At 46.9% G+C, this 12428-nt stretch overlaps 1 pseudogene; it reads left to right on the top strand.

Moving 5' to 3' along the window:
* Positions 1-9058: 9058 nt before the first annotated feature.
* Positions 9059-12057, top strand: ZBED11 (zinc finger BED-type containing 11; annotated as a pseudogene).
* The last annotated feature ends 371 nt before the right edge of the window (positions 12058-12428 follow it).

Below are 12428 nucleotides of genomic sequence, written 5' to 3'. Positions count from 1 at the left end.
TTGAGCTGGTTTGCTTATCAGGATATCATGGGGCACTTTGTCAAAAGCTTTGCTGAAGTCGAGGTATATGATGTCTACAGCATTCCCACGGTCTACAAGGGAGGTTACTTGATCAAAAAATGAGATCAGATTCGTCTAGCAGGACTTGTTTTTGACAAATCCATGTTGGCTTCGAGTAATCAGTGCATTGTTGTCAAGGTGCTTCCAGTTGGATTGCTTTATGATCTGCTCCAGAATTTTCCCAGGGATTGATGTCAGACTGACTGGTCTGTAGTTCCCAGGATCCTCCTTTTTACCCTTTTTGAAGATAGGGACAACGTTAGCCCTCCTCCAGTCATCTGGCACTTCCCCCGTCCTCCATGATTTCTCAAAGAGAATAGACAGCGGTTCTGAGAGTTCTTCTGCCAGTTCCTTTATTACTGTAGGATGCAGTTCATCTGGCCCTGGAGATTTGAAGTCATTCAAAGTAATGAGGTGTTCCTTGACCATATGCCTATTGATCTCAAGCTGCATTCCTGCCCCTTCAGCCTGTACTTCGCCTTTGCCAGGGGGCTCATAGACCCTCTTTTGGGAGAAGACTGAGCCAAAGTAGGAATTGAGCACCTCTGCCTTTTCTTTGTCATCTGTTATCGTTTTGCCATCCTTATTTAATAGCTGAACAACCATTTCTTTCCTCTGCCTTTTACTATGCACGTAGCTGAAGAAAGCCTTTTTGTTGTTTTTAGCATCCCTTGCTAACCTCAGCTCATTCTCAGCTTTAGCCTTCCTGATGCCATCCCTGCAATTCTGTGCTACCTGCCTGTAGTCTTCCTTTGTTTCATCCTTGTCTTCTCCTTGATTGGGTGGCCGGTAGTAGACTCCGACCACCAGGTTCCTTTTATTCTTTGCTCCATTTATTTCAACCCAGATCTGATGTGATCTCTTCGTAGCTCCGCTTGGCGGTATCATTTGTTCCCACATGGATGAGAAGAAAGGGATACCTGTCAGTGGGCTTTATGAGTGCAGGCAACCTTTCAGTCACGTCTCTAATCTGTCCTCCCGGGTGGCAACATACCTGGTGAGTCCACGGGTCTTCGCGACATACTTGGGTCTCGATCCCAAGCAGCAAGGAGTCTCCCACTACTACCACTCTTCTCTTCTTCTTGTAGGCCTGGGTTTCATCGCCTCTGTTTGACTGACCTTCAACCTCTCGCTCACTCTCATGCATGTTCCCCTGTGATTCTTCCTCTGCAGGCTGTCCTCCAGTCTCATCTGCAAGTACCTGGAATTGGTTCCACAGCTCCACTGCTTCCACTGGTGCAGAGTGGCGTCCAGTTCTTCTTGTCCAGGCCCAACCTTTATATTACCTGGATGGGAAGAAGATGGTGAAAAAAAGCCTGCAATCAGATGCCCCATTTTAAGTCAGGGGGCCAACAAAGCCTGCAGCTGGCTCCTCCCCAAAAGAGCTCTTGTCCAGCCCTGACCTGAATACTACCTGGCTGGGAGGAAGATGGCGAAAACAAGCCTGCAATCAGGCACCCCGGTGAATGGGGAGGGGGCAAAGCAGCCTGAAGCTGCCTCCTCCCTGAAAGAGCTCTTGTCCAAGCCTGAGTGGTATACTACCTGGCTGGGAGGGAGATGGTGAAAAAGGCCCTTCAGTCAGTTGCACTATGTGAAGTCACAGGACCAATGAAGCCTGCAGCTGGATCTGCCCTGAAAGACCTCTTCTCCAGGCCTGATTGATATACTACCTTGCTATGAGGGGAAAACATGCCTGCAGCCAGGCGCTCCAGGTGAAATTGGGGAGGGGCAACGCAGCCTTCACCTGGCTCCTTCCTGAAAGAGCTCTTGTCCAGGCTTGAGCAGTATACTACCTGGCTGGGAGGTAGATGTCAGGGGTGTTTCTGAGCGCAGGGAGTGGGATAGCAGTTCAGATTCTGAAGGAGAACCATCAGACATGGGGGAAGTGTTTTCCCAAGCTAGTCCAGATATGAGTAGGCCTGCTTCTCAGGTTACAAACATACAGATGGCTGAGCTTGAGGGTCCTTCCTCACACACACTCCCCCCATGAGAGGCAGCGAACAGGAGGTTGACCTAATAGATGCCGGGCGCAGGCACAAAGCAAAGACAGAGAAGGCAGGGGCAGAACTTAGATGGTCTACCCAATTGGCCTTGCATGAAAAGCCGTGCTTAGAGGCCTCATGACAAGAGAGGGACCTCCCCCTCTTAAGTGAGGCTAGCAAGACCGCCTCCCTCTTCAAACAGTGGGCAACTCTTGTAAATTCCATTTAGATCCCCTGGAGACATTCCTTTGTAGATGGAGAGTTCTCTAAAAATTTGCATCTGTATGACCCTGTGAAGAAATGGATTAAAAGCTGTAGACTGAAGCCTCTGGTCTGTGTATGTTTGGGCACTGAAGTGAAGTGGGGGCTAAGGGAATCCTGACAGCAGATTGGGGGGAGGGGTTCTCCACCAGCGATTTACTCTGAGCCGGCTGCTTGTTGAGGTCATTAAGGATACATGACATTGTGGCCATCCAGCAGCCACCCTGGAGTTTTTCGCAGAAAAAAAGATTTCCTGAGACTACTTTAAGTCTGATTCTTTTCCTTAAGTCAGGTTCTCCTTGGTATAGCTGCTGTGTGCCCCAACCCCTGCACTGACCTTGGGTAGGTTAGCCCTGCCCAGGGATGTGCCTTTCACCATGACCCTGGTCAAGGGGTGTTTCCTGTTCTCTGTTTTCCAGCACAAATCAATTAGTGTCTACTCAGAAGTAACTCCCATTGTGCTCAAGGAGGCTTGCACACATCAGGATTTACAGAGATCCCCATGAACTGAATACAGAGTTTAAAGCACTGATTCCCTGAAGCCTGCCTGTAAAGCACTTCACAGAACCTGTGATTCTTTCTCTGGCTTGGTTTATTGCCTTAGGAAGTTACTACTTCCCACCTTCCTTATAGAGATCCTGTGGGTTAAAATGGGGGCTGGTTTCTGTCTTTGTGTTTTCTTCTCTCTTTCCCACAACCAGCACATTACTGTCTTCTCAGAAGTAACTCCCATTGTGCTGAATGAGGCTTGCCTTCTGACTGCCCACACAATTTACAGAGATCCCCCTGAATTGACATGGCACCATTTAAATAAGCCCAAATTCCTTAAGTGCGGTAAAGCGCGATCTCGAGGCTCCAATTCTCCTTCGTTTGGTTTATTGCCTTAGGAAGAAACTACTTCCACCCTTCATTATAGAGATCTTGCTGGTTAAAATGGGGGCTGGTTTCTGTCTTTGTGTTTACTGCTCTCTTTCCCAACACAGACATATGTGTGTCTCCTCGGAAGTAACTCCCATTGTGCTCAATGAGGCTTGCTCCTGAAATGCAGGTGCATCTGGAGTTTCAGGGGAAAGGAGAAAGAGGGGAGAGGGGGGAAGCCTCTCTTATTAGCTGAGCAGCCCCTGCCAGTCAGATGACGTTCACTCCAACCCCCACCCCCACCAGGAAGTATATTTTGTGAAGCGATTTTTACTGGTGCGGAGAACCAGCTCATGGAGCCCTGCATGGACCAAAGCTCAGCAAAGCTGATTCCTTTTTAAACATCCGGTACTGCTCCATTCGCTTCTCCTTCCATTGTAATGGGGACACAGTCTGGGAGGTAGACAGCAAAAGCAAGCTTGCAATGAGGTGCCCCAGCTGGAGTCGGGTGGCCAATGCAGCATGCAGCTGGCTCCTCCACGAAAGAGTTCTTGTCCAGGACACAGTGGTAGACTACCTGGCTGGGAGTGAGATGGCGAAAACAAGTCTGCAATCAGGCGCTTCAGCTGAAGTCAGGGGGCCAATGCAGCCTGCAGCTGGCTCTGCTCTGAAAGAGCTCTGGTCCAGGCCCAAGTGGTATACTATCTGGCTGGCTGGGAGGGAGATGGCAAAAGCAAGCATAGAATCATGTGCCCCAGATGAACTCAGGTGGCCAACACAGCCTGTAGATGTCTCCTCCCGAAAAGAGCTCATCTCAAGGCCAGAGCAGTATACTCCCTGGCTGGGAGTGAGATTGCAAAATTGCACGCCCCAGGTGAAGTTGGGTGACCAACCCAGCCTGTGGATGGCTCCTCCTAGTCCTAGACAAGTGCTCTTGTCTAGGCCCAAACAGTATACCGCCTGGCAGGGAGGGAGACAGCGAAAGCAAGCCTTCAATCTTGCACCCGAGATGTAGTCAGGGGGTCAATGCAGCGTGCAGCTGACTCCTCCCCAAAAGTACTCTGGTCCAGGCCCGACTGGCATACTCCCTGGCTGAGGGTGAGATGGCAAAAGGCAGAATGCACTCAGTTGTCTCAGGTGAAGTCAGGGGGTGAACCCGCGCTGTAGACGTTTCCTCCCCGAAAGATCTCATGTTCAGCCCTGAGCGGTATACTCCCTGGTTGGGAGGGAGATGGCAAAAGCAAGCCTGCTATCAGGCACCCCAGGTGAAGTTGGGGGGCCAATGCAGCCTGCAGCTGGCTCTGCCCCGAAATAGCTCTTGTTCAGGCCTGAGCGGCATACTACCTAGCTGGGCGCAGATGGCAAAAGCAGCCTGGAATCAGGCGCCTCAGCTGAAGTCGAGGGGCAACACAGCCAGGAGCTGGCTCCTCTGCAAAAGAGCTCATGCCGCACTCCATACTACCTGGCTCAGCGTAAACGGCAAAAGCAAACCTGGAATCAGGCAATCCAGCTGAACTTGGGTATCCAATGGAGCACACAGCTACCTTCTCCACATAAGAACTCATTTCCAGGCCCGAGCGATATACTACCTGGCTGGGATGCAGATGGCAAAAGCAAGACTGCAATCAGGAACCCCAGTGGGAAGCAAGGGGCCAACACAGCCTGCAGCTGCCTCCGCCCTGAAAGAGCTCTTGTCCAGGCCCGACCGGTATACTACCTAGCTGGGAGGCTGATGGCAAAAGCAACCCTGCAATCAAGCGCCCCAGCGGAAGTCGGGGGGCTAACGTAGGCTGCAGATGGCTCCTCCCCGAAAGAGGTCATGTCAATGTCTGAGCGGTATACAGCCAGGCTGGGAGGGAGACAGCAAAGGCAAGCTTCCACTCAGGTGCATGAGTTGAAGTTGAGGGGCCAACGCAGCCTGCAGCCAGCTCCTCCGCGGAAGAGCTCGTGTCGACACTTGAGCAGTGTACTACCTGGCTGGGAGGTAGATGGCAAGTAGCAAGCCTAGCATCAGTAGCCCCAGGTGAAGTCAAGGGTCCATTGTAGCCAGCAGCTGGCTCCTCCATGAAAGTGCTCTTGTCCAGGCCCGAGCAGCACATTACGTGGCCGGGAGGGAGATGGTGAAAGCAAGGCTGGCATCAGTAGCCCCAGGTGAAGTAGGGATGCCACTGCAGCTGGCAGCTTGCTCCTCCCCAAAAGAGCTCGTGTCAACACTTGAGCAGTGTACTACCTGGCTGGGAGGTGGACCGCAAGAGCAACCCCGCAATCAGGCCACCAGGTGAAGTCAGGGGGCCAAGGCAGCCTGCAGCTGGCTTGTCCTCGAAAGAGCTTTGGTCCATACTGGACTGGTATACTACCTTGCTGGGAACGAGAGGGCAAAAGCCAACTTACCATCAAGCGCCCCATCTAAGTGGGGTGGCCTACGCAGCCTGCAGCTACCTCCTCTGGGAAAGAGCTCTTCTGCAGGCCCAGTCAGTATACTACATGGCTGGAAGGGAGACAGTGAAAACAAGCCTGCCATCAGCCAGTGTGGTGTAGTGGCAAGAGTGTTGGACTAGGAGCTGGGAGATCCGGGTTCTAGTCCCCACTCGGCTATGGAAGCTCACTGGGTGACTTTGGGCCAGTCACAGACTCTCAGCCCAACCCACCTCACAGGGTTGTTGTGAGGATAAAATGGAGAGGAGGAGGATAATGTAAGCCGCCTTGGGTTCCTTGCAAGAGGAAAAAGGGCAGGGTAGAAATGCAAATGCAATGGGGCTGCAGTGGCTTAGTGGTTAAGATGCTGAACTGCAGACTGGAAGGTTGGCAGGTCAGCAGTTCGAGACCCGAGTGCTGCGTGACAGAGTGAACTCCCGTCTTCAGTCCCAGCTCCTGCCAACCTAGCAGTTCGAAAGCAAGAAATTGCAAGTAGATAAATAGGTACCGCTTCGGCGGACAGCGTTCCATGCGCCTCGGTGTTCAGTCATGCCAGCCACATGACCACGGAAGCATCTTCAGACAGTGCTGGCTCTTCGGCTTAGAAATGGAGATGAGCACCACACCCTAGAGTCGGACACGACTGGTTGGGGACACCTTTTTATAAATGCAATAAATGAATGAAATGAATGAATGAATCAGGCGCCCCAGCTGAAGTCAAGGGCCAACGCAGGCTGTAGATGGCTCCTCCCCAAAAGAGCTCATCTCGAGGCCCAAGCGCTATACTAATTGGTGGGAGGAAGATGGCGACAGCCGCAATCAAGCACCCCAGCTGAAGTCGGGTGGCCAACGTAGCCTGTAGATGGCTCTTCCTCTTCTTGTCCAGGGCCCGAGCTACCCTGCTGAAAAATCTGCTAAAAAATATAAGATCATGTTATTCACAATAAATGATTTTATGCACATACACTGACCAGAATCCAAACAGCTGCAGATGAAATTCTGTGAGATCCGTGGCTTCAAGATACCCCCCCCATGGCAAACTACTTTTGAGACTGATATACAGCATAGATACTATCATTGCATTTTACATGAGTATCCTGAGATGCATGCCAGCTGGTAGAGATTGTTGTATAAAGTGGCATGGTTATCTGGTCAACCCATGCTATATAAAGAAAGAGGCAGACGTAAGGATAACAGTCATTTGCAGAAAATAATAATGATTGGCAGGAAAGAGTTTACATCTAAAGATTCATTAGAAAACAGGCTGATACAATCTGTTGTGTAGGGTGCAATCGTATGCGTTGCACCCTCATTGGGGAAAGTTCGCAGTCTTATTTGAAATGCCTCCATTTGTTAATTTCTTTTAGCCAAGGAGACTACCTTGACTTCTTCTTTCATTAGTGTGTTCAGATATTCACAAGAAGAAGAATTGGCTTCAACGCTCTCCAGTGACAGAGAAAATCTCAGGGAGAATATGGCAGTGAGTAATCATGGTTACAATTATGAGCTGATAATTATCCTTTTAACAATTCAACAGATGCAACTGAGTGGAAACAAAAACTTCATCTCTTCACCTTAACAAGCCTAACAATAAAGACAACCAGAATCATGGTAATTGGGAGGTAAATGTTAGAAGATGTAGAAAAATAATGATTTTTTTCCCCAGTAAATGTGTAAATGCATGCCACGTTGTGTCATGAGGAGAAACAGACTACATAATGGTAAGACTGCATAAGATAGCCTTCCTTATCCTTCAGTTGTCCTCGTAAGCACCATCTAGCGTCTCCTATCTTGTTGAGTAACTCCTCCTCGCTGTCTTGTTCCAGCTGGGCGGTGACCCAGTGAGGTGCCAAACAAAGGAGAAGACTGAGCTGTGGCAAGAATCTAGAAATAAGTGGCAGATACTAATGTTCCAGGTAGCCTCAGCTGGATCAGGCTATGCAGAACCTGGGACAGCCCCTGTTCAGAATCCCAGGATAAAGGGACGTTGCTTCAACAGGGGGCTGACCTCAGCTGAGCACCTTCATAACAAAACAGCCCTGGCGAGGGCATGACCCAATGAAATTTAGCAGGAATGGAAAACAGCAGTCTGGCAGCCCTGGTCTTCTCTGCTGGGAGGTCACAGGGGAGCAAAGAGCTTGGAAAGAGGGTGGGGAAGTGGAGCTGTGGATTCTGGCTACTTTGATTTAAGAATCCTGAACACCCAGACCCAAAAGCCCAGTCAGGCATTAAGTAATTTCCCCTTGGATTGCCTGCTGAGCACTGTTTTCGAGGCTGGGCGGCGGACTGTCATAGAGTTCGTAGGATCCCTGAAGCAGAACCCTAGCGACTTATATTTGTAGGAGCCCTCAGGAAGTATTGAAACAATAGTGGTGTTTGTTCTTCCATCTGTTGGCATTTCTCCAAGTATTGTTTAATTCTTTCCAATATGCAGAACATCTCGAATTGTGTTTTGTTTTGTTTTTTAATCTCCTTCCATACAGACTTTCCACCCAAAAGTTTACTCTAGAATTAGCACTGAAAAATATTAATTATATTGGGGAAATAGCTGTAGTAAGTTTACTTCACTTTCTCTCAATTTAAAAGGAGCTTGGACTAATATACTGCTCTTAACATATTGATACCAAGTTGTTGTTTTTTTAAATACTGTAACAGTGCTGACAACCAAATCATTATCTCGTCTTGCTCCAACCTACACCAAGAACACATCCAAAAACAAATATGAAATGTTCCACCATCCCTTTTGCCAAAAAACCTTTTATGAAGAAAAACTATTCTTGAGCAAGTTTGAACTGTTGTAGAATTAAATTCCACAATTTAATTGAGTAAGTGTGCAACTTCAGTTATTGTGTGAACTGCATTTATACTAACTGCCATGATGGAAATATTTCCCCTTAATAGACATGTCTAGGATCAGACCTTTGGTGTGATCCAGCAGAGCTCTTCTTATGTTAGGATTGCACGTTAATTGTTTTTAATGGCTCCTGTATTGATATTTTGCCTGTTTAAATCTTGTACTATCTTGTGCTTTTTCCCTTGTTTGGTATATTCTACTTTGCATTTTATTCTTATAAGGCACCTTCAATACTATGTAGGAACTTGACTCAGGTATAGATATCAGTAAGTTAGGCTGAGAGCAGCAAGTCTAAGTAGCCCATTGAGTTTCATGGCTGAATGGGAATTGAACCCTGTCTCTCTATTCCACAATAAACACACTTTAAACTACAATATACTGGCTCACTTGGCATGAAGAGACCTAAGCAATGCCTTATAGTGCTGTTTTACTTTACCTAGAGAGGCTTTTACTTTTTCAATTCATGAAGCTCTACACCAGCGGTTCTCAACCTGTGGGTCGCGACCCCTTCGGGGGTCGAACGACCCTTTCACAGGGGTCACCTAAGACCATCGGAAAACACATATTTCTGATGGTCTTAGGAACCGAGACACCGCTCCTCTATCCGTCTCCTGGCGGGTCCACCCACATGCAGATACGCCCACATACGAGTACCCGGCGTGATGACATCATCGTGCCAACCCCATCACATACACCCCGTACAAATACAGGTGTATGTGACAGGGTTGGCACCATAATGTACTTATGCAGACCAGTCACACATGTGTAGAGAGCAGCTACTGTGTAGAAAGCAGCTGCTGTGTTGAAAGCAGCTATTCTGTTAAAAGCAGCTACTGTGTTGAAAGCAGCAGTATTGGAGGTAAAACGACACTTCATGAATTATAATTACTGGGTAAATGTAAAATCATGTACTGTAAAATCATCAACTACTGCAAAAAAAATATATCTGTACCATAGGAACTTAATCTGGATGCTGATTGGTCTTTTTATATTCAGCTGTGGTTGATGTGAATACTGCCTCCTTGTGATAGTAACAGGTATGTAAAAACAACAACACAGAGAATGGTAAATCATAGGAAACTTTAATGAACTGTATTGACTGAATTATGCCATATATCATCTTTTGTATTATTAAAACTATTGTTATATATTATTTTCATTAGCAAACCATCCCACGACAATGGATCGTGTAGAGAAGAGCGTTAAGAAAAGAAAATATAGTGAGGATTTTTTACAGTATGGTTTTACCTCGATAATTACAGCAGGAATTGAGAAACCGCAATGTGTTATTTGTTGTGAAGTTCTATCAGCCGAATCTATGAAGCCGAACAAACTAAAACGCCATTTTGATAGCAAGTATCCGAGCTTTGCTGGCAAGGATACCAACTATTTTAGAAGCAAAGCTGATGGACTCAAGAAAGTAGGGGTGGATGAAAGTCACTTACCTGTCCTCGAAGATTTCCCGCGGTGGGGGGGAGGCGCTTCGTTGCTCCCCCCGCGAAGTTCAGGCCGGGGGGGAGGCTTCCCTCCTCGCCCGGCCGAAATTCAGGCCGGGGGGAGGCTTCCTGCCTCGCCCGGCAGAAATTCAGGCTGGGGAGGAGGCGCCTCGACTTGCCCGGCTGCGAACTAAACAGTTTAAAAAAAAAACAACGCCCCCGTGATAGGCTACGTGACGATTAACGTAGCCTATCACGGCTAGATCTGCAAAGTCAGCCGTGATAGGCTATGTAAATCGCCACGTAGCCTATCACGGATGACTTTAAAAAAAAAAAGCGCGTACGCAAATGGCGGCCCCCATAAGGAGCCGCCATTCACGTTCCTTATTTGGTCGCTGTAGTCTACGTAAATCTTTATGTAGACTACGGCGAAAATAAGGGCAATGCAAATAGCCGGACCCACTGCCGGGAGGGACATTCGCCAAAGGTAAGTCCCGTCCCGGGGGGGGTGCGGGGTGCGGGGGGGTGCAGAGAATTTCTCCCCGAAACTTGTTTGGGGGGCCGAACACGTTGGCGCTCGGCCCCCCGAAGTTTCGGGGAGAAATTCTCCGCCATCCCTACAAGAAAGCCGGACTTGACACTGGTGGCAAGTACCACAAACAAAACGTCGCAGCCATTGAAGCTTCATATTTGGTGGCACTCAGAATCGTCAGAGCTATGAAACCTCACACCATTGCTGAGGATTTACTGTTGCCAGCGGCCAAAGGCATTGTTCGAGTTATGATCGGAGATGAATTTCTTACGAAATTGAGTACAATTTTCTTATCTAACGACACTGTCTGCAGAAGAATAGATGACATGTCTGCTGATATTCTTGATCAGATAATCCAGGAAATAAAACCTGCTCCACTTCCAATATTTAGTATCCAGCTTGATGAATCTACAGACATTTGCAAACTGTTCACAGTTACTGGTTTACGTGAGGTATATTAATGATGGCGACTTTAAAGATGAGTTTCTTTTTTGCAAACCTCTTGAAACGACAACTACTGCACGTGATGTATTTGACACAGTTGGTTCATTTCTGAAAGAGCATAAGATCTCTTGGGAAAAGGTTTGTGGTGTTTGCACAGATGGTGCTCCAGCTATGCTAGGATGTCGATCTGGATTTCAATGTTTGGTACTGAATGAGTCACCAAAAGTCATCGGAACTCACTGTATGATTCATCGGCAAATATTAGCAATGAAGATGCTGCCACAAGAGTTACAAGAAGTAATGAAAAGCGTCATAAGTTCTGTCAATTTTGTAAAGGCGAGCACTTTAAACAGTCGACTGTTTTCGCAACTGTGCAACGAGTTGGATGCGCCAAACAATGCTCTGCTATTTCACACTGAAGTGAGATGGTTGTCGAGAGGAAAAGTTTTAAAATGTGTTTTTGAGCTTCGTGATGAACTCAAAACTTTTTTAATCAGAAAGCAAGACTGCAGTTCGAAGCACTTTTCAGCGATAAAAGTGAACTGCAGAAAATAGCTTACTTGGTTTACATCTTTGCCATCTTGAATGAGTTAAATTTATCACTGCAAGGACCAAATGCAACATGCTTCGATTTGTCTGAAAAGATCCGATCATTCCAAATGAAACTTCAGCTTTGGCAAAAAAAAATTGGATGAAAATAAAATTTACATGTTGCCTACCTTATCTGCTTTCTTTGAGGAACATGACATTGAACCAGACAAAAGGATTATGATGATAATTTCTGTGAAAGAACACTTGCACATGCTTACAGATGAAATTTCATCGTACTTTCCAAATCTACCTGACACCCCATTTGCACTTGCCAGAAGCCCTTTCACAGTCAAAGTTGAAGATGTTCCTGAGACAGCACAAGAGGAGTTCATTGAACTTATTAACAGCGATGCAGCGAGAACTGATTTCTCTACAATGCCAGTTACAAAATTCTGGATCAAGTGTTTGCAGTCATATCCTATTCTGTCTGAGACTGCGTTGCGCCTTTTCCTTCCATTTCCAACAACATATCTTTGTGAAACAGGGTTTTCCAGCTTGTTGGTTATCAAGTCTAAATACAGAAGTAGACCTGTTGTGGAAGATGATCTTCGTTGTGCTCTTGCAAAGACTGCCCCGAGAATTTCTGATCTGGTGAGAAAGAAGCAGTCTCAACCTTCGCACTGACGTTGGCTTTTTATGCATACTGTCGCAAAATGTAGCAATGTAGTTTACTGTTGTTATATTAAGACTGTTACCCATGCTACACCATGCTTCAAGACAAAATTTCATTTATTTGTAATTAGAAATAAATATTTCACAATATATAATTACATATTGGTTTTGTGATTAATCACTATGATTTAATTATGTTCAATTTGTAACAATGAAAATACATCCTGCATATCAGATATTTACATTATGATTCATAACAGTAACAAAATTACAGTTATGAAGTAGCAACAAAAATAATTTTATGGTTGCGGGTCACCACAACATGAGGAACTGTATTAAAGGGTCGCAGAATTAGGAAGGTTGAGAACCACTGCTCTACACTA

The sequence above is a fragment of the Heloderma suspectum genome, chromosome 5, assembly GCF_057233095.1.
Source record: "Heloderma suspectum isolate Gila_16-S chromosome 5, 16-S_ref, whole genome shotgun sequence".
NCBI lineage: Eukaryota > Metazoa > Chordata > Lepidosauria > Squamata > Helodermatidae > Heloderma > Heloderma suspectum.
The sequence above is the reverse complement of the archived record's forward strand: the minus strand, read 5'-3'. Positions and strand labels throughout refer to the sequence as shown.